Source organism: Ranitomeya imitator, chromosome 7, assembly GCF_032444005.1.
Source record: "Ranitomeya imitator isolate aRanImi1 chromosome 7, aRanImi1.pri, whole genome shotgun sequence".
Taxonomy (NCBI): domain Eukaryota; kingdom Metazoa; phylum Chordata; class Amphibia; order Anura; family Dendrobatidae; genus Ranitomeya; species Ranitomeya imitator.
In genome coordinates this window covers 192,489,159-192,509,701 of record NC_091288.1, presented here as the reverse complement: position 1 = coordinate 192,509,701, position 20,543 = coordinate 192,489,159, and the positions used below count along the sequence as shown (strand labels likewise).

Genomic DNA, 20,543 nt, shown 5'->3' with positions numbered 1-20,543 from the left:
GTAATACAAATAATCCAAACCTCCCACTCCTGTCTCCAAGACTTCTCACATGCTTCACCAGTTTTTTTGGAATTCACTACCCTAGACAATTAGATTAATTCCCAATACTTCTAGTTTTAAGCCTGGCCTAAAACACATTTCTTTAGACTGTCCTATCACCTCTCCTCACTTCTCTAACTATCCCCTTTTTGCCCATACAAGATTTTCTTGAAATTCAAGACTCTAGTAGCATCTGTTCACACACTCTTTGCACTTAATAGACCTCTGTGTCAGTACTTGTGGACATACTGGCTGCTGACTGGTTCATGCAGTGTTAGGTGAGTACCCTATTTATTATATTGATGGCTGGACCGTACAACACAAGCTCTTTTTACCATCTACCTTTCGTGTCCCCCATATTTCATCATATATTATAAGCTTGCGAGCAGGGCCTTCACTTATTTTGGTATCTGAGTTATGTGTAATTCTGCAATGTCTTTATTGTCTGCTTAAGTCCCCTCTAAAATGGGAAGTGCTGTGAAATATGTTGGTGATATAGAAATAATAAATCAATAGAGGAGCACAATCAGTATTATCTAGCCTCCATAGCAGTCTGTTTCCTTAAACCCCCTGTTATGTTCATCTTATACCCACTGTATTTGGCGAAAGTTTGAAAAGGACTCCTCTGCTCCAGTACAGTTACCCACTAGATTGGAGAAAGGGGAAACAGATTACTAATTGGATATTGTACTGTAAGGAACAATGTACAAAACCAAGTGCTTGTGCACGCCCTCATCATTTCCCGCCTTGACTACTGCAACATCCTTTTCTGTGGCCTCCCTGCTAACACCCTTGCACCTCTCCAGTCCATCCTTAACTCTGCTGCCCGACTAATCCATCTCTCTCCTCGCTACTCCTCCGCTTCTCCCCTCTGCAAATCTCTTCACTGGCTCCCATTCCCTCCGCGTATCCAGTTCAAATTGCTAATACTGACCTACAAAGCCATCCACAACCTGTCTCCTCCATATATCTCTGAACTAATCTCTCGATATCTTCCCTCACGTGATCTCCGGTCCTCCCAAGACCTCCTTCTCTCCTCCACACTTATTCGCTCCTCATCCAATCGCCTCCAAGACTTCTCCCGACTATCCCCCATCCTCTGGAACTCTCTGCCCCAACACGTCCGACTATCAACCACAGTCGGATCCTTCAGACGGAACCTGAAAACTCATCTCTTCAGGAAAGCCTACAGCCTGCACTGACACCGCTGCTGCCTCATCACTATCGAAGCTACCGCCTCACCAACACCAGAGCTACCGCCTCACCAACACCGGAGCTACCGCCTCACCAACACCGGAGCTCCTGCAACCCTCAACCTACTGTCTCCTTCCCCATAATCCTGTAGAATGTAAGCCCGCAAGGGCAGGGTCCTCGCCCCTCTGTATCAGTCCGTCATTGTTAGTTTGTTTACTGTATGTGATATTTGTAACTTGTATGTAACCCTTTCTCATGTACAGCCCCATGGAATCAATGGTGCTATATAAATAAATAATAATAATAATAATATAGGACACTTTCGTTTTATAACTGAAGTAAATGGAGGGTATTGGGTGAGAACCAAAAGATGAGCTTGGGTCTATTTTCCTGTGCTCATGATTGCACTACAATTAGTCCTAAAGGTGACCCTGAAACTATTCTGACACTATTCTAAGAATTCACTAAAAGGTTAGATATAAGATCTGAAGGTTTTCTTACCATCACTTTGGGTGTCCCGACCAGTTTGACATTTTCATCTAACATGTTGATTAATTTTTGAAACGTTGGGTCATCGTACTCAAACCTTTTCCCAAAGATAATAGAGCAGATTACGTTGGAAACTGCACTGTTTATCACCATATGAGTATTGAATGGTTTGCCTAAAATACCAAATATATATATGTATAATAAAATAAAATATGAATTAAAAAAAATGCTCCAGATATTGTAAGCACTGGTCAACACTACCTTCAGTAATGACAGTAGATTACTTAAACAAACAAATATACAATTGATAATTGGAGCAAATCTACAGCCAATTAAAACCCTAATGATATGTTTAGATGCTGCAGATGTTTTCTATGTGCAGCAAAATGTGATGCAAATATAGAGCAAAAACTTCACACTGTGCTGTATCCTCTACTATATGTGAATGGGGGTCTACAAAACCCCTCTGAATAACATTGTAGTTTAGCTGTGTTGGGGATTGACAATGTGGATTGTGTAGACCGGGTTGTAGAAAACGACAGACGAGAAGTTAGAGTATATGAAAGCTATGAGCTCAATGTGAATGATGTATCTTACCATTGTGAGATCTAAAACTTTCTATAAGGGGCATTAATTCATCTTGAATTCTGGCTTCCACACTTTTCTTCCCCATTCCAAAGTCTCGAAGTGTTGATAGCGTGAATCTCCTCATGGATTTCCATGTTTCTCCATTAGAAAGTATTATACCTAAAATATTGTTAGACAAGAAACATTTTTGTAAGTATTAATCATACTGAATAGTAACTAGCCTTTAGTAATCTAAACAAAGTTGAAGAAGTTTAATTCTGTGATTTAATAATTGCATTTATAAAAAAAACACCCACAAATAAGAAAATACATGTAAATTGACAACCAAGGTTGTCATACACAATAATAGTTTTATTAATAATGAGAACAATTAAAATATTGCAAAAGAGGAAAGAAGAAGAGAAGATAATGATGAGGAAGATGAAGGAAAGGTTTACAGAAGAAGAATGGTGTATAGAAGTAGAAGGAGATTAAATAGAAGGAGATGAAGGAGAAGGTAGATAAAAGTTAAAAACAGAGCTACTAGTTACTTTCTGGGAATAACCTGAGCGCCTCCCTTGCTTCCCTTTTTCTTTTGTGTCTTTCTTGTCATGTTCACACTTGACTGACAAAAATATTCAGTTGTTTGTTCCCCTGGATTTGTTCTATAAATATCAGCAGTTTCATTTTAATGTATATTATTTTGTTCAAAATTAACAAAAAAAGTTTTAAAACATATATGAAAATGAGAAAAAGAATGTAGAAAGGATGTAGATAATAAAGTGATAATAAAGTAGGAATAAGAAGAATGCAGAAGTATAACAACTAGCCACTACGACTTTCTGCAGTCATTACGCAACTTCTAAGAGTTGGCTTAAATGTCTAAAGTGTTCTTCAATTCCTAATATTTGCTCATAAATGACCTTTTGTTGATGTCTTTAGTGAATCTTATATTAGCAGAATCAGCTCTAGTATTCTCCTTCCCTAACAGGTCACCATTGTACGATTGAATGCAAAATATTATAGTTCTATTATAGTTCTATAAATACCATGTCCTTTAGAGACAATATCGAAGAGTGGAGTAGTCGGCCGTTCTCCAAAATCCTCAGCTCGGGTAACAAGTGCTTCCTTTATAATCTTATATCCAGCAAGTATCACCATTTTCTTGGGTCCAAAATGCAAAGTAAATACTTCACCATACTTCTCAGATAACTGCAAAATATAATAATTTTTTGTTTTTATAAAATACTAGCTGAAGAGCCCGGCATTGCCTGGGCATAGTAAATATCTGTGGTTAGTTATAGCACCTCACTTCTCTTATTTTCCCATCACACCTCTCATTTTCCCAATCACATCTTTCATTTTCCCGCTCACATCTCTCATTTTCTCCCTCACTCCTCTCATTTTCTCTCTCACTCCTCTCATTCCCCCCTAACACTTGTCATTTCGACCTCACATCTGTCATTTTCCGATCACTCCACTATTTTCCGTCGCTCCTCTCATTTTGCACTCACACCTTTTCATTTTCACCTCACACCCCTCAGTTTCACCTCAGTATATACATGTTTGCATCTCCCTTATATATAGTATACACCTGTATGTCATCTCCTGTATATAGTATATACCTGCATGTCATCTCCCCTGTATATAGTATATAACTGCTGTGTGTCATCTCCCCTGTATATAGTATATACCTGTATGTCATCTTCTATATATAGTATATACCTGTATGTCATCTGCTTCTATATATAGTATATACCTGTATGTCATCTCCTCCTGTATATAGTATATATCTGTGTCATCTCCTCCTGTATATAGTATATACCTGTATGTCATCTTCTATATATAGCATATACCTATATGTAATCTCCTCCTGTATATAGTACATACTTGTAGGTCATCTGCTCCTGTATATAGTATATACCTGTGTGTCATCTCCTCCTGTATATAGTTTATACCTGTATGTCATCTCCTCCTGTATATAGTATGTACCTGTATGTCATCTCCTCCTCTATATAGTATATACCTGTGTGTCATCTCTCCTGTATATAGTATATATCTGTGTGTCATCTCCTCCTGTATATAGTATATACCTGTGTGTCATCTCCTCCTGTATTAGACCTCATTCACACGTTATTTGCTCAGTATTTTTACCTCAGTATTTGTAAGCTAAATTGGCAGCCTGATAAATCCCCAGCCAACAGGAAGCCCTCCCCCCTGGCAGTATATATTAGCTCACACATACACATAATAGACAGGTCATGTGACTGACAGCTGCCGTATTTCCTGTATGGTACATTTGTTGCTCTTGTAGTTTGTCTGCTTATTAATCAGATTTTTATTTTTGAAGGATAATACCAGACTTGTGTGTGTTTTAGGGCGAGTTTCATGTGTCAAGTTGTGTGTGTTGAGTTGCGTGTGGCGACATGCATGTAGCGACTTTTGTGAGATGAGTTTTGTGTGGCAACATGCGTGTAGCAAATTTTTGTGTGTCGAGTTGCATGTGACAGGTTAGTGTAGCAAGTTGTGTGCAGCAAGTTTTGTACATGGCGAGTTTTGCGCATGGCGAGTTTTATGTGTGGTGCCTTTTGAGTATGTGCAAGTTTTGTGTGAGGCAACTTTTGCATGTGTTGCAACTTTTGTGCATGTGGCAATTTTTCCGCGTGTGCAAGTTTTGCGTGTGGCGAGTTTTCCATGAGGTGAGTTTTGCACTTGAGGCGAGTTTTGCGTGAGCCTAGTTTTTGCATGTGGCGAGTTTTGCGCATGGCGAGTTTTGAGTGGCGACTTTTGTGTTTCGACTTTTATGTGGCGAGGTTGGTGTATGTGTGGTGAAATGTGTGCTGAGGGTAATATGTGTTCAATCACGTGGTAGTGTGTGGCGCATTTTGTGTGTGTGTTCATATCCCCGTGAGTGGTGAGTATCCCATGTCGGGGCCCCACCTTAGCAACTGTATGGTATATACTCTTTGGCGCCATCGCTCTTGTTCACATCTGGCAGCTGTCAATTTGCCTCCAACACTTTTCCTTTCACTTTTCCCCATTATGTAGATAGGGGCAAAATTGCTTGGTGAATTGGAAAGTGCGGGGTTAAAATCTCACCTCACAACATAGCCTATGACGCTCTCGGGGTCCAGATGTGTGACTGTGCCAAATTTTGTGGCTGTAGCTGCGACGGTGCAGATGCCAATCCCGGGCATACACACACACACACACACACACACACACATTCAGCTTTATATATTAGATTAATTTGAGTCGTACTTCTGTAAAGACAAAACATGTATTTTCAAACCACAAAGTCACTTAAACAGAGCTAATAAAGATAAACTTCCAACAAGCAACAGTTGCTGTTTAGACCATGAAGCTAGGGAACTACGCAAAAATCGTGATATGATCAAGGAATTTTGCCTAAGCAGTAACGTTATGGAACAAGAGGCGTAAAGATCTGTTAGAAACAGCTACAAAATTAAGCCTGGCAGGAGAGTGTTGGAAATAGTTAGTGTTTGAAGGATCCAAACTAACTGAAGGAATGTTCTAACCTTAATATGGGAAATGGACTTAGGCCCTCCTGTGGTGACCTTGGGAAATTGAATACATCAGTCTGCCTGCCTTGAAACCGCTGCTGCTCCCAAGATAGTAAGAGAGGAGCCATGGCCTGGAGGCTAATCAGTACTATAGTTAGAGACAGTTTGAGAAACTATGGCTGAGGGTAAGCCCTGAGCCAGCAGTGAGAAACTGTGGCCTTCACCAGGGACCCTGAGCAAAGACACAGTGTGTGTCTCTAGAAGCAGTTGCGTCCTGCATAGGTAAGATAGTGGAAAGCATTCAGAAACAGTTGCTTGAGCCCTGAGTATTCTAGCTGTGATTGTAAGTGGTGTAAGTGATGGAAGAAAGGAGAACAAGACATGCAATAATGATGTGCATACCTAACGTTATGCCGTAAAAATTACACACTTTATTAACCACAATTGTTAAAATCTTATAAAAAATACCAAGAAAACCTGAAGCACAAATCCAGCCATGAAATGGCGATTAAAACAAAATCACAAATAAGGAATCCTCCGATCCTCACAAGATCTCCTACTCTACTCCCCTCTTATTTCCTCTTCCCACAATCGCATACAAGATTTCTCTTGCGTATCACCCCTACTCTGGAACCCTCTACCACAACACATCAGACTCTCGCCTACCATCGAAACCTTCAAAAAGAACCTGAAGACCCACCTCTTCCGACAAGCCTACAACCTGCAGTAACCACCGATCGACCAAACCGCTGCATGACCATCTCTACCCTCACCTACTGTATCCTCACCCATCCCTTGTAGATTGTGAGCCTTCGCGGGCAGGGTCCTCTCTCCTCCTGTACCAGTTGTGACTTGTATTGTTTAAGATTATTGTACTTGTTTTTATTATGTATACCCCTCCTCACATGTAAAGCACCATGGAACAAATGGCGCTATAACAATAAATAATAATAATAATCATAATCATGGAAAATACATAAACAAAACTCCAGGGGATGGACTAGCATAATATCTTTAAAGGCACTAAACAAGTGTTATAATAAGCTGAAAAAGGGGAGTCACAAAAAGTGATAATACAGTTGAATCACCATTAACAAGCATATACAGATATTCAATCTCATAACCGAATAAGGCACCAAAGCTGAAAGCATATCGTTTATAGCACAAAAATTGTGACAGCCAAAAGAAACCCCTCAAACCAAGATTTGAACAGGTAAGTATATACGAGGTATATTAAGGTCCTTTCCGTCCATGTCACCCATGAACGATTTTAAGTGATCTGATGTTAGAGTAAAAAAGAATACTCCTATTACCCTACAACCACTAAGCTCTCTGCCTTAATTTTGAAGTTTAACCACCAAGCTTCACGCCTCAATTCCTGTCCTGAATGCTAAATTGTATTATAGCCTTAAACAGTTTGAGGAACTGTGACTGAAGAAGTGTTGCGGCCTGAACTGGGAGTCTCTATGACTTGAGGTAGTGGTGAGAAATTGTGACCTGCACAAGGAGAACTGGGCAAAGGGACAGTGTGTATCTCTAGAAGAAGTTGTTCCATGCATAGCTAAGACAGTAGAAGAACAAAAGAAACCACTAGGAATGTGTTAGGGGTCGAGCTCCTGCCTCTGCACAGGTGGAATCGAAACCATCTTCGCTGCGGTCTCCCAATCTTCTCCTGCCGCAGTGGAGCCTGCTCAGCGGAGGCGTCGGTACCAGCGTCATGCTCAGTCTGACACTGTGCGAAGGGTTACTGCTGTCCTTCCAGCTTCTGCCATTGTAGCCAGTACTGGTCAACAATGAGCAGACGTCTTTGGGACTAAGTAAGTCCTACTTTTCCCCTTCTGAGCATGCCCAGGGTAAGATCTCTCATTGGAGATCAAGGGTCACATGCTCAGGTACTGCAGCAAATCCTATTGGTCCTCTAGGAAGGTCCTGAAGGTGTTCAACGTCTGTGGCAGCCTCTCATTGGTCTTTCTAGGAAGGTCCTGTACATGCTGCAGCTATAAGAGGTGCGCATGACCGCACGGCCATGCGCTAGTATCAATTTATGTATGAGCTCAGCGCTAGTGTGGTCATGTTTGTATGCAGTCAGGGACCCGGCTGAAATAAGCCCCTAGAATGCTGGCACCTCCGGCGAGGAGTTTCATGTTTGCATTTGACTGCATGACCACCGTCTGCTCTACTAAGTAGCTGTGTGCCTCTGTGAGCCAAACAGGCCACAGTGTTATCTTTGCTAACAGACTCTGTGAAGTAACAGAGTCTGTGTATACTACTATATTGTACCGCCATATCTAGCTGCAGGTGCTTTCCTGCACGGTGGATCCCGGGTTGCGAACGCACCAACTTCTTCTAATAAATATATATGGTGTGCGTTCCGCCAACCCTAACAGCATGGACCTGAAAATAATGGTAAATTGACAATGGTAATAGAGTAAAACACCTTAATTAAACAGTGGGTGGCAAAATGTGGCACTGTGTGCAAAAGAGTGCCTGCACAAGTACAATAATTAATTAATAGAGTGTATTAAAAAAACACAATGTACACAGAATTAAATTAAATTGATTTGGGGAAAAGGGGGAACCACAGAGAAAGTAAGATGGTAAATAATTAATTAAAGTGCATTGTTAATTAGAGTGCAAAATAACAGTAATCCCTTTAAGAATAAGCCTGTGGGAAAAAATATGAAGATAACACATTCATTTATCCAATAGTAAATAGTTGATGTAATATATCAAATCACCACAAATACATTTAAGGAGAACAGTCATAGAAAGGATATATGGGGCATGTAAGGCTGGTTTCACACTTGCGTTTTAAAACGCATGCGTTTGAAAAAAAATGCATGGTGAAAAAACGCATGTAAACGCATGCAAACGCTGCGTTTTTTAGACGCATGCGTTTTTGCATGTGGTGTAAAAAACGCGACGTTTTGACGTGTTCACATGCGTTTTTCCATGTGTTTGCGTTTTTGAAACGCATGCTGAGAAATGTGTGACAGCTACCAATCATCTAAATAAAATAAAAAAAACACTATAAACATAAATAGCTAGGGTTAAGGTTAGGGGTAGGGGTAGGGATCCTAACCCTAACCCTACCCCTAACCCTAACCCTAAAGGGATCTTAACCCTACCCCTAACTCTAAAGGGATCCTAACCCTAACCCTAAAGGGATCCTAACCCTAACCCTACCCCTAACCCTAACCCTAAAGGGATCCTAACCCTAACCCTAACCCTACCCCTAACCCTAACCCTAAAGGTTAGGGTTAGGATCCCTTTAGGGTTAGGGTTAGGATCCCTGTAGGGTTAGGGTTAGGATCCCTGTTGTGGATTCTGTTTTTGGGCTCCCTCTGGTGGTTACAGATGGTACTGGGTGACTTGTGTTCTCTGCGGTCTCTGGTGTCCACCTGTTCTATCAGGATATGGGAGTTTCCTATTTAACCTGGCTTTCTTGTCATTTCCTCGCCGGCGAGCAATGTAATCAGTGTGTCTTGTTACCTCTGCTTTCCGCTTCAGTAATCTTCAGGACAAGCTAAGTTTTTGATTATCCTGTTCCACGTTTTGCTTTATTTTTGTTTTAGTCCAGCTTGCAGTTATGTGATTCCTTGTTGCTGGTTGCTCTAGTGGGCTGATATTACTCCTCATGTTCCATGAGTTGGCACATGAGTTCAGGTAATTTCAGGATGGTTTTTTGTAGGGTTTTTCGCTGACCGCGCAGTTCACTTTTGTATCCTCTGCTATCTAGTTTTAGCGGGCCTCATTTTGCTGAATCTGTTTTCATTACTACGTATGTGCTTTCCTCTCATTTCACCGTCATTACATGTGGGGGGCTGCTATTTCTGTGGGGTGTTTCTCTGGAGGCAAGAGAGGTCTTTGTTTCTTCTAATAGGGGAAGCTAGTCCTTCGGCTGGCGCGAGACGTCTAGAATCATCGTAGGCACGTTCCCCGGCTACTGCTAGTGTTGTGAATTAGGTTCAGGATCGCGGTCAGCTCAGTTTCCATCACCCTAGAGCTTGTTCTGTTTTTTGTGTGCTTGTCCTTTTGTGATCCCCTGCCATTGGGATCATGACTAGGGTTGAGCGACCTTCACTTTTATAGGATCGGGTCGGGTTTCACGAAACCCGACTTTTGGAAAAGTCGGGTCGAGTGAAATCGGCCGATCCTATAAAAAAGTCGGGGTCGGGGTCGGCCGAAACTCGAAACCCAATGCAGTGCATTGGGTTTCCATGGTTCCCAGGGTCTGAAGGAGCGGAAACTCTCCTTCAGGCCCTGGGATCCATATTTAAGTGTAAAATATAGAATTAAAATAAAAAATATCCTTATACTTACCCTCTGACGCGCCCTGGTACTAACCGGGAACCTTCCTTCCTTAGAATCAGCCTTCCAGGACCTTCGGTGACGTCGCGGGTGACGTCGCGGCTTGTGATTGGCCGCGCGGCCGCTCATGTGACTGCTCGCGCGGCCAATCACAAGCCGCGACGTCACCCGCGACGTCACCGAAGGTCCTGGAAGGGCTGATTCTTAGGAAGGAAGGCTGTCGGAAGGAAGCAGGGCGCTTCCGAGGGTGAGTATATTCCTATTAGGTATATACTCACCCTCGGAAGCGCCCTGCTTCCTTCCGACAGCCTTCCTTCCTAAGAATCAGCCCTTCCAGGACCTTCGGTGACGTCGCGGGTGACATCGCGGCTTGTGATTGGCCGCGCGAGCGGTCACATGGGCGGCCGCGCGGCCAATCACAAGCCGCGACGTCACCCGCGACGTCACGGCAAGGTCCTAGAAGCGCGGATTCGAAGGAGGAAGGCTGCCGGTTAGTACCAGGGCGCGTCAGAGGGTAAGTATAAGGATATTTTTTATTTTAATTCTATATTTTACACTTAAATATGGATCCCGATACCAATTCCCGATATCTTAAACATATCGGGAATCGGGATCGGAATTCCGATTCCAGATTCAAAAGATCGCCGACTTCATGGCCGACCCCCCACTGGGGTCGGGTCGGGTTTCATGAAACCCGACCTTGCCAAAAGTCGGCGACTTTTGAACAATTTCGACCCGTTTCGCTCAACCCTAATCATGACAGTGTCGCCGGCCCGAAAAGTGGTAATCATATTGGCTGAAGTAGGAGGAAAAGTAGTCTGAGGAATTTTTTTTTTTTTTTTCCTTCCCTCAGAGTTTGCTGCGTCTTACCTCCTCTTAATCCTTGAATGGCTCTGACCTCAGCTGTTTATCATGGATGTCCAGAGTTTGGCTTCCAGCCTGAATAATCTTGCTGCTAAGGTTCAAAATATACAAGATTTTGTTGTACATGCTCCTATGTCTGAACCTAGAATTCCTATCCCAGAGTTTTTTTCTGGAGATAGATCTAGTTTTCTGAATTTTAGGAACAATTGCAAGTTGTTTCTTTCTTTGAAATCTCGCTCCTCTGGAGACCCTGCTCAGCAAGTCAAGATTGTAATATCTTTCCTGCGGGGTGACCCTCAGAATTGGGCATTTGCATTGGCACCAGGGGATCCTGCGTTGCTCAATGTGGATGCGTTTTTTCTGGCATTGGGTTTGCTCTATGAGGAACCTAACCTAGAGATTCAGGCTGAAAAAGCTTTATTGGCTCTCTCTCAGGGGCAAGATGAAGCAGAATTATATTGTCAGAAATTTCGGAAATGGTCGGTGCTTACTCAGTGGAATGAGTGCGCCCTGGCTGCAAGATTCAGAGATGGCCTTTCTCAGGCCATTAAAGATGTTATGGTGGGGTTCCCTGCGCCTACAGGTCTGAATGAGTCTATGACTATGGCTATTCAGATTGATCGGCGTTTACGGGAGCGCAAACCTGTGCACCATTTGGCGGTGTCTTCTGAACAGGCACCTGAGACAATGCAATGTGATAGAATTCAGTCCAGAAGTGAATGGCAAAACTATAGGCAGAAAAATGGGTTGTGTTTTTATTGTGGTGATTCAGCTCATGTTATATCAGCATGCTCTAAACGCACAAAAAAGGTTGATAAGTCTGTTGCCATTAGTACTTTACAGTCTAAGTTCATTCTGTCTGTGACTCTGATTTGTTCATTATCAGCCATTTCCGTCGATGCCTATGTGGATTCAGGCGCTGCCTTGAGTCTTATGGATTGGTCATTTGCCAACCGCTGTGGGTTTAGTCTGGAGCCTCTGGAAGTCCCTATTCCTTTGAAAGGAATTGACTCTACACCTTTGGCTATGAATAAACCTCAGTACTGGACACACGTGACCATGCGTATGACTCCCGTTCACCAGGAGGTGATTCGCTTCCTGGTACTGTATAATTTACATGATGTCTTAGTGCTTGGTCTGCCATGGTTACAAACTCATAACCCAGTCTTGGACTGGAAAACGATGTCTGTGTTAAGCTGGGGATGTCAGGGGGTTCATGATGATGCACCTCCGATTTCTATCGCTTCATCTACTCCTTCTGAGGTTCCTGTATTTTTGTCTGATTATCGGGATGTTTTTGAGGAGCCTAAGCTCAATTCGCTTCCTCCTCACAGGGATTGCGATTGTGCTATAGATTTCATTCCTGGCAGTAAATTTCCTAAAGGTCGTTTGTTCAATCTGTCAGTGCCAGAGCATACTGCTATGCGGGATTATGTTAAGGAGTCCTTGGAAAAGGGACATATCCGTCCATCTTCGTCTCCTTTGGGAGCAGGTTTTTATTTCGTGGCCAAAAAAGATGGTTCATTGAGGCCTTGTATAGATTACCGTCTTTTGAATAAGATTACGGTCAAATATCAGTATCCTTTGCCATTGTTGACTGATTTGTTCGCTCGCATTAAGGGGGCTAAATGGTTCACTAAGATTGATCTTCGGGGTGCGTATAATCTTGTGCGGATTAAGCAGGGTGATGAGTGGAAAACCGCATTTATTACGCCTGAGGGCCATTTTGAGTATTTGGTGATGCCTTTTGGACTTTCTAATGCTCCTTCTGTCTTCCAGTCCTTTATGCACGATATTTTCCGTGAATATCTGGATAAATTTATGATTGTGTATTTGGATGATGTTTTGTTTTTTTCTGATGACTGGGAGTCCCATGTTCAGCAGGTCAGGAAGGTGTTTCAGGTCCTGCGGGCCAATTCTTTGTTTGTAAAAGGTTCAAAGTGTGTCTTTGGAGTCCAGAAGATTTCTTTTTTGGGGTATATTTTTTCCCCTTCTACTATTGAGATGGATCCCGTCAAGGTTCAAGCTATTTGTGACTGGACGCAGCCTACATCTCTTAAGAGTCTACAGAAGTTCTTGGGCTTTGCTAATTTCTATCGTCGTTTCATAACTAATTTTTCTAGTGTTGTTAAGCCTGTGACGGATCTGACTAAGAAGGGTGCTGATGTTGCTGATTCGTCTCCTGCAGCTGTGGAGGCCTTTCAGGAACTTAAGCGCCGGTTTTCTTCTGCTCCTGTGTTGCGTCAGCCAGATGTTTCGCTTCCTTTTCAGGTTGAGGTTGATGCTTCTGAGATTGGAGCGGGGGCGGTTTTGTCACAGAGAAGCTCCGATTGCTCGGTGATGAAGCCATGTGCGTTCTTTTCTAGAAAGTTTTCGCCCACTGAGCGGAATTATGATGTTGGTAATCGGGAGCTTTTGGCCATGAAGTGGGCATTTGAGGAGTGGCGTCATTGGCTTGAGGGTGCTAGACATCGTGTGGTGGTCTTGACTGATCACAAAAATCTGATTTACCTTGAGTCTGCCAAGCGTCTGAATCCTAGACAGGCTCGTTGGTCACTGTTTTTCTCCCGTTTCGATTTTGTGGTTTCGTACCTGCCAGGTTCAAAGAATGTGAAGGCGGATGCTCTTTCTAGGAGTTTTGTGCCTGATTCCCCTGGAAATTCTGAGCCCACTGGTATCCTTAGGGATGGGGTGATTTTGTCGGCTGTCTTCCCAGACTTGCGACGTGCTTTGCAGGAGTTTCAGGCGGATAAACCTGATCGTTGTCCGCCTGAAAGACTGTTTGTTCCGGATAATTGGACCAGTAGAGACATCTCCGAGGTCCATTCTTCTGCGTTGGCACGTCATCCTGGAATATTTGGTACTAGAGACTTGGTGGCCAGGTCTTTTTGGTGGCCTTCCTTGTTGAGGGATGTGCGTTCTTTTGTGCAGTCTTGTGAAGTTTGCGCTCGGGCTAAGCCTTGCTGTTCTCGGGCCAGTGGATTGTTGTCACCTTTGCCTATCCCGAAGAGGCCTTGGACGCACATGTCCATGAACTTTATTTCGGATCTCCCTGTCTCTCAAAAAATGTCCGTCATCTGGGTTGTGTGTGACCGCTTTTCTAAGATGGTTCATCTGGTCCCCTTGCCTAAGTTACCTTCCTCCTCTGAGTTGGTCCCTCTGTTTTTTCAGAACGTGGTTCGTTTGCATGGGATTCCGGAGAACATTGTTTCTGACAGGGGATCCCAGTTTGTGTCTAGATTTTGGCGGACGTTCTGTGCTAAGATGGGCATTGATTTGTCCTTTTCGTCTGCATTCCATCCTCAGACGAATGGCCAGACGGAACGAACTAATCAGACCTTGGAAACTTATTTAAGGTGTTTTGTTTCTGCTGATCAAGATGACTGGGTTACCTTTTTGCCGCTTGCCGAATTTGCCCTTAATAATCGGGCTAGTTCTGCTACCTTGGTTTCTCCTTTCTTTTGTAATTCGGGGTTTCATCCTCGTTTTTCCTCTGGTCAGGTGGAGCCTTCTGATTGTCCTGGAGTGGACATGGTGGTGGATAGACACAAAAGAGAATAGTAAAACCAAAAACACTCAGTTTGAAAAAATGTTGCAGTAATCCGCAAGTGCTAGTAAAAGATGTAAAAAACAGGGTATTTGGTTGATACGTTTTTTGCAAAAAATGTATACTAAGCTGCTCTACCAATCTTCACGGTATACCCTTATCAGAGCAGTCCTAACTAATGTATGCAATCCCTATCTGATGTATTTAAAAACCTGATCATCTGTATATAACCTGTGTGAACAGGGTTCAGAGAGGAAAAATCCATGTGTGCATACAGGGTAGAACAGCTTTTGTGCAGATAGCCCAAGAGGAGTGGTGGAACTCCCCAGTCTTGTAGACACAAGAGAACAATTATGGAAACAGGAACACATGGGCTACTTGCACAGTGAACAAGTCTGTATGATCATGTTCACACACCACCAAGAAACCTGAAGACACAAAAGAGAATAGTAAAACCAAAAACACTCAGTTTGAAAAAATGTTGCAGTAATCCGCAAGTGCTAGTAAAAGATGTAAAAAACAGGGTATTTGGTTGATACGTTTTTTGCAAAAAATGTATACTAAGCTGCTCTACCAATCTTCACGGTATACCCTTATCAGAGCAGTCCTAACTAATGTATGCAATCCCTATCTGATGTATTTAAAAACCTGATCATCTGTATGTAACCTGTGTGAACAGGGTTCAGAGAGGAAAAATCCATGTGTGCATACAGGGTAGAACAGCTTTTGTGCAGATAGCCCAAGAGGAGTGGTGGAACTCCCCAGTCTTGTAGACACAAGAGAACAATTATGGAAACAGGAACACATGGGCTACTTGCACAGTGAACAAGTCTGTATGATCATGTTCACACACCACCAAGAAACCTGAAGACACAAAAGAGAATAGTAAAACCAAAAACACTCAGTTTGAAAAAATGTTGCAGTAATCCGCAAGTGCTAGTAAAAGATGTAAAAAACAGGGTATTTGGTTGATACGTTTTTTGCAAAAAATGTATACTAAGCTGGTGGTGGTGGATAGGTTGCATCAGATTTGGAGTCATGTGGTGGACAATTTGAAGTTGTCCCAGGAGAGGGCTCAGCAGTTTGCTAATCGCCGTCGCCGCGTGGGTCCTCGACTTCGTGTTGGGGACTTGGTGTGGTTGTCTTCTCGTTTTGTTCCTATGAAGGTCTCTTCTCCTAAGTTCAAGCCTCGGTTCATCGGTCCCTATAGGATCTTGGAAATTCTTAACCCTGTGTCGTTTCGTTTGGATCTCCCGGCATCGTTTGCTATTCATAATGTGTTCCATCGGTCGTTGTTGTGGAAGTATGAGGTACCTGTTGTTCCTTCGCTTGAGCCTCCTGCTCCGGTGCTGGTGGAGGGAGAATTGGAGTATGTTGTGGAGAAGATCTTGGATTCTCGTGTTTCCAGACGGAAACTTCAGTATTTGGTCAAGTGGAAGGGTTATGGTCAGGAGGATAATTCTTGGGTGGTTGCCTCTGATGTTCATGCTGCTGATTTGGTCCGTGCATTTCATAGGGCTCATCCTGGTCGCCCTGGTGGTTCTCGTGAGGGTTCGGTGACCCCTCCTCAAGGGGGGGGTACTGTTGTGGATTCTGTTTTTGGGCTCCCTCTGGTGGTTACAGATGGTACTGGGTGACTTGTGTTCTCTGCGGTCTCTGGTGTCCACCTGTTCTATCAGGATATGGGAGTTTCCTATTTAACCTGGCTTTCTTGTCATTTCCTCGCCGGCGAGCAATGTAATCAGTGTGTCTTGTTACCTCTGCTTTCCGCTTCAGTAATCTTCAGGACAAGCTAAGTTTTTGATTTTCCTGTTCCACGTTTTGCTTTATTTTTGTTTTAGTCCAGCTTGCAGTTATGTGATTCCTTGTTGCTGGTTGCTCTAGTGGGCTGATATTACTCCTCATGTTCCATGAGTTGGCACATGAGTTCAGGTAATTTCAGGATGGTTTTTTGTAGGGTTTTTCGCTGACCGCGCAGTTCACTTTTGTATCCTCTGCTATCTAGTTTTAGCGGGCCTCATTTTGCTGAATCTGTTTTCATTACTACGTATGTGCTTTCCTCTCATTTCACCGTCATTACATGTGGGGGGCTGCTATTTCTGTGGGGTGTTTCTCTGGAGGCAAGAGAGGTCTTTGTTTCTTCTAATAGGGGAAGCTAGTCCTTCGGCTGGCGCGAGACGTCTAGAATCATCGTAGGCACGTTCCCCGGCTACTGCTAGTGTTGTGAATTAGGTTCAGGATCGCGGTCAGCTCAGTTTCCATCACCCTAGAGCTTGTTCTGTTTTTTGTGTGCTTGTCCTTTTGTGATCCCCTGCCATTGGGATCATGACAGATCCCTTTATCACCTTTATGGTGGGGGGTGGCATATCAGTGTGTTTTCTGTTTTTTTAATATAAAAACGCATGCGTTTTTAACGCAAACAAACGCATGCACAATAAAACGCATGCGTTTCCATTAACTCCAATGTATTTTTTGGCCCAAAAAAAATGCATGAAAACACATGCGTTTTTATTTGTCCAAAAAACACCGCTAAAAAATACTACAAGTTGCATTTTTGAAAATGAACGCATGCAGTAAAAAAACGCATGCGATTGAAAACGCGACCAAACGCGGACAAAAAAAACGCATGCGTTTTCAATGTTAAATATAGGGAAAAAACGCATGCGTTTTTTTGTGCAAAAAACGCTGCAGACAAAAACGCAAGTGTGAAACCACCCTAAGCTGCACAGTACAGCAATAAGCATTACCTGATGGTGGTCAGATGGTGGTCCCCGATCCAAGTGCAACACACACTCCGATGTGCATTTTGGAACTTAGTCCGTTCCCTGATGAAGGACTAAGTTCTGAAACGTGCGTCGGGGTGTGTGCTGCACTTGAACCGGGGACCACCATCAGACCACCATCGGGTAATGCCTATTGCTGCTATCCACATTCCCTCTTTCTTTACATGTATTGTGCAGTTTTTTTTTTTACTCTATTACCATTGTCCCTTTACCATTCTTTTCAGATTCATGCCTGCAAAATATAAGAAACGCATAAAGGTTTAGTTCTTCTTTGATCATTTTATATGTTCATGTATTTTCCACTTTCTCAAATGTTAACCATTTAAATGTACTTGCATAGTAATAATGTAGAAAAAGTTCAGAAAGATAAACTATAAAGCCCTGCCATTAGCAGAAGACATAACATCTGTGCAGAAGTCAGGGACCTGCAACCAATGAAGACCTCCGCCATCTATACAAATTATATTTCCCACAGCTACTAGGAACTGATAAAAATGTTTTTTGCAAAGTGTCATGCGAAAGAACCGTACAAAACCCTGATCCCAACAATGAACAATATTAAAGAGGCTGATCGCCCATAATAATCTGTTACAGTGATCAGTTGATCGGAGCAGATTTGTCTTATCTGATTCATGGTGATCAACGGTTAATCCCAAGGAAAGTCCAACAGCAACGCGCAACTTTACTAATGGTAGAAATGCTCCCCAGGATATAGGAAAATGTTATAGCACCAAGAGAGACAATCAGCCTCATATTATAATATTAGCCAAAGTGTTCTAATGAATTGATAAACACTCATGGAAGATGTATTGGAATTACATTTGGCCATATATTAAATGCTATGGTATTGTCAATAATCCATTTTTACTCATCTATTGTTTTGATAAACAAACGAGAAACTAACTTTGCAAATTAACACGTAAAACCATGATAGCAGAACATGGTTGCACGCATCTCTAGCAACACGACAAGTCTAAGGGTCTTCAAGAGGTTCTTGACTTTGAACAATCCCTAGTTTATTAGATGGTCCCGGAACAATAGTTTCACCACAAAATGTCTACCTGTAGACAATTGGAGGGATCAGCTATAATTCCAAGGAATTCTGACAGTAAGTATTCAATCTCTCTCTCCCTCGCCACCACAGAGGAAATGCAGAGTTACACAGTGACCGTTCACATCAATGGTTAGTGTATAAAGCAGCAAAGACCAAGACCTCCAGGACCTTTGATGCCCACCACGAATCCATTCATACTGTACCTGTCTCACTCAGCAACCACCCCCAATTCCATTGCCCCAGCTAAATAATGTTGAACCCTCCTTGACTATACAGTAAGTACAGTATCCTACCTGCATCAGAGATTCGTGGGGCCTATTCAGGTCCAACAGGTTGAGGTTTCCAATGACCGGCAGAGGCATAGGTCCAGGGGGCATCTTTGCTGTGCTCTTCTTAATTCCATTTATCCAATAGATGAATAATGCAATGAAAATTGAAAAGTATACCAACACATCGGCTCTAGCCAAAAAGTAGGCAATAAAAGCCATAGCGAAGTACTGGTAAGAGTCTGTTCTGATTGTGCTGCTGCCCTTATATTTATACACTTTGGCTTATTTTTCCTGCATGTGTTAATCTTTACTAGGACACAAATAACCTATAATAAACTGATTGGTCCATTGCCAGTTACCTTCGTCAGACAATCTTGGCTTAGGTTGCACAATCTTGTTTTTACATACATAACATTATACATTTCATCCAAATGAATGTTGGTCAAGGTGTATTATAAAGTGATGTGTACAGTGGCATAAAGGAATATGATTTGTAATGTTTTATCTTATCTGTTTTGCAGCTGTACCAGTGCCATGGGGTAATGTTCACATACTAACGTTTGGGGACACGAATGAATCTATTTGCAGTTATAGCAGGATGAACTTTATATCTATTGTGCTCGAGTCTTTTGCATTAGATTTTGTGTATGAAAGTTTTAATTAATTACTAATGTAATCAGCTAAACAGAACTTGATGGGAAAGAGGTTGAAAAGATTTTCCATTATTGGACATGTCTGACAATTACACGTATGGGAACCTAGAAGTTGCATCTCCAACAGTGGTCTACATTGAAGAAAAGGAACCTCATCGCGAAATTTGTACCAGGTATTGCCACAAAGGACCAGACTTTAGAATAAGTCCAGTATTAGCTAAGGTTCCTCCTCACCTACAGTAATAGCTGTATTGTCTTTCATTCAAGTTAATGTATGTTTTCGGTAGTCCATATTTTTTACAATAGAATCTGGGTAAAATTATATTCCCCCGAGCGGCGTCGTAAAGAAATTGAAAACCTTTTGCTGCTTTCCATCATGGAGACGCTCAGCAGTGATAACATTAGATTATTATAGGGGAACTTTTTGACCAAAACAGTGGTTAACCAATTAAATTAGAAATTATTATTTATATATATATTTTTAATCATTTTATATTGGAGCAGATTGATTACTGTTTCTGATTTAAACGTAGCATGAAACTAAACGAGGCAGAATATAAGCAAAATAAATCCACTCATTGATATATTTGGAGCATTTTGCTAGACATGTTAAAAGGAACCTGTCACCATCATTATCCAGTCCAATCTGCAGGCACCATGTTATGCAGCAGGAGGAGCTGAGCAGATTGATTTTTTTGAGAACGGATTCAGCACAATTTGTGTTTTCATCATATAATCCTCTGCTCTTTCTGGGATGTTTGGTCCAGTGGGCGGTCCTATCAGTGACTGAAAGCTGTCTCGGCATGCACACTTATACAAAGAAAGCTGTCAGTCACTGATAGGACCGCCCACTGGACAGAAAATCCCCCCAAAAGCAGAGGATTAAATCATTAAAACACAGTTTATTCTGAGACCTTACTTTATGTGACATTGTTAGTCTTAGTTTATATTTGCAGTTGCAAGGTTCAGACTTTCCAGAGCGCTCCCCATGCCTCTGTAGTGCCCATTTTGGAGCTGAGGATGGGCCATTGATTTTGGAGACAAAAGCAGCAGTAGCAAAATGGATCTTGTAAGGTAAAGTGATGATACATAAGAAATGTATAGTTACATTTAACATGAGAGGTGGAGGATATCTTTAACAATTATTAACCCCTTAGTGACAGAGCCAATTTGGTACTTAATGACCGAGCCAATTTTTACAATTCTGACCACTGTCACTTTATGAGGTTATAACTCTGGAACGCTTTAA

The 20,543-nt window shown here is 42.3% G+C and overlaps 1 pseudogene; it reads right to left on the bottom strand.

Annotated features, from left to right (window-relative positions):
- LOC138645180 (cytochrome P450 2K6-like) overlaps positions 1–18,908 on the bottom strand; it is a 52,027-nt pseudogene extending 33,119 nt beyond the window's left edge.
- Between the last annotated feature and the right edge of the window lie 1,635 nt (positions 18,909–20,543).